Source organism: Chiloscyllium plagiosum, chromosome 18 (assembly GCF_004010195.1).
Source record: "Chiloscyllium plagiosum isolate BGI_BamShark_2017 chromosome 18, ASM401019v2, whole genome shotgun sequence".
In the NCBI taxonomy this organism is placed as follows: Eukaryota; Metazoa; Chordata; class Chondrichthyes; order Orectolobiformes; family Hemiscylliidae; genus Chiloscyllium; species Chiloscyllium plagiosum.
Window position 1 is genome coordinate 68,418,524 of NC_057727.1, and position 2,485 is coordinate 68,421,008.

Sequence of the window (2,485 nt, forward strand, 5' to 3'; positions counted from 1 at the left end):
ATATAAAAGAGACCTAAGGGGCAACCTTTTCACGCAGAGGGTGGTACGTGTATGGAATGAGCTGCCAGAGGATGTGGTGGAGGCTGGTACAATTGCAACATTTAAGACACATTTGGATGGGTATATGAATAGGAAGGGTTTGGAGGGATATGGGCCAGGTGCTGGCAGATGGGACTAGATTGGGTTGGGATATCTGGTCGGCATGGACGGGTTGGACCAAAGGGTCTGTTTCCATGCTGTACATCTCTATGACATTATTGAACCAGCTGAGTTTTTATAGCTGTTGTCAATAGTTTCATGGTTGCCAGGAGGCTAACCTTTTCTCATTTCAGCATTTGTTGAATTCAAATTCACCATCTTCTATGGTGGGGCCTAACCAATGTCCTGAGAATGTTGGGCTGGGACTCTTTGGATTACCAGTCCAATGACATTATGCCACTGACTCTTCCCCACACAGTGAACATTGCACAATGTACACCATCATTCTCAGGTGATGAAGCAGCCCAGGCAAGATCCAGACTTGGGATGGAAGTGGCAAGTAACAGTCATGCTAGACAATAGAGAAAAAGAGAAACTAACTGACATCCCTTGACATTCAATGGCATTACCACTACTGAATCCTCCACTATCAACATACATGGCTTGGAAAGGGTGGACGCTAAGAAATTGTTTCTGTTAGGCGAGGAGACTAGGACCCGTGGACACAGCCTTAGAATTAGAGTGGGTAAATTCAGAACAGAAATGCGGAGACATTTCTTCAGCCAGAGAGTGGTGGGCCTGTGGAATTCATTGCCGCGGAGTGCAGTGGAGGTCGGGACGCTAAATGTCTTCAAGGCAGAGATTGATAAATTCTTGATGTCACAAGGAATTAAGGGCTACGGGGAGAATGCGGGTAAGTGGAGTTGAAATGCCCATCAGCCATGATTAAATGGCGGACTGGACTCGATGGGCCGAATGGCCTTACTTCCACTCCTATGTCTTATGGTTTAAATATAAGTTAGAGGTGAACCTTGCGGCAGGGGTTAAGAGTCCATTTTATACCCAATAAAATCTATTTACTCAGCAAAGTCTATTTAAAACGCCTCTGCAAACTATAGCAAACAAAAACCCGTAACCTTACGGGTTGTACAATTACACATTCTTTCCTTACCCACCTGACTGAATACCTTTGCCTGAATAACACTTCAACTATGAGGGAAGAATATTGGCTAAAGCAGCACTCAAGACTGTAACAATATGCACAAGTTTCCTTTGGGTTCAGTTTTAAACAAATGATGATTGTGAAAATGCCAAAATCATTTTCCGCAGCTCTGCTAAATGAAAACTCTGGATGTACCTCATTTCAAACAAACTCAATCTTGATACTCTTAAAAATGGTCTGAAATGCAGATCTCTCTGCTAGCTGATGCTGCGTGAAATTTTCATCACATTTCCATTTGAATTATGGATCACCAATAATCTTGTTAAAACATAATCCATCATTTCAGTCTTGGGCAATGTTTGAAGACAGTGTTCGGAGAAGTATAATGCTCAGGTAAAGTAGGCAGTTATGGGTGTTAGTAGCGATTGAATATGATGCATTATGTTTTTTGCACTGTAAAGCACTCCAAGTTTGGTGCGATTTTTCTCACTGGGTATCAACAGCAGTAAACCTATTCACAACACTGGAATACGATATAGTGACCAATGGATTAACCCGGCATTTGGTGTTTCCAATGCATCATAAAAGCTAACTCTTCTCCATATTTAAGTAATGAAACCACAACTTATAATTTAGTATGGTTATGGATGGAAGGAAGGAATAATCTCCTGAGCTGTGTGAAAATCAAGCAACATTGTCACGAAAATGCCTGGCACAAGATACAACCATTCCTATATGCTTGAGTCAGATTCCGCTGAACAGCTGATGCTCGTTTCATTCCCATTAAAAACAATACTCAACTATATCTGCTGTGAGGCTTCACGCAATGAGAACTTCACAAAATCACAGAAATGGGACCTCAGCTTATCAAACAATTAGAATTTTTTTGGGGGGGGGGAGGAAAGAGTGGGCACACCCAGTTTTTTAGAAGCTCCTCAAAATGTATAATCCAAGATTGGAATTCATTAAGAAAATATGAAAATACTGACAGAACTGCTGCCCTACAGGGCTGAACTGTGACTTATTTGTCTATCTTTATGTTCTGAAGACAGGCTTAAGCTGGGAACTGCATACTGAGTGAAAGAAGCTTGGCTTAAGGGTCTCTGACTCCTTGTTGCTGTATAAAAAGAAATCTTTTACTAACCCAATGATCTGAAAATGTGTTGCTGGAAAAGTGCAGCAGGTCAGGCAGCATCCAAGGAGCAGGACAATCAACGTTTCGGGCATGAGCCCTTCTTCAGGAATGAGGAAAGTGTGCCAAGCAAACTAAGATAAAAGGTAGGGAGGAGGGACTTGGGGGAGGGGCGTTGGAAATGCGATAGGTGGAAGGAGGTCAAGGTGAGG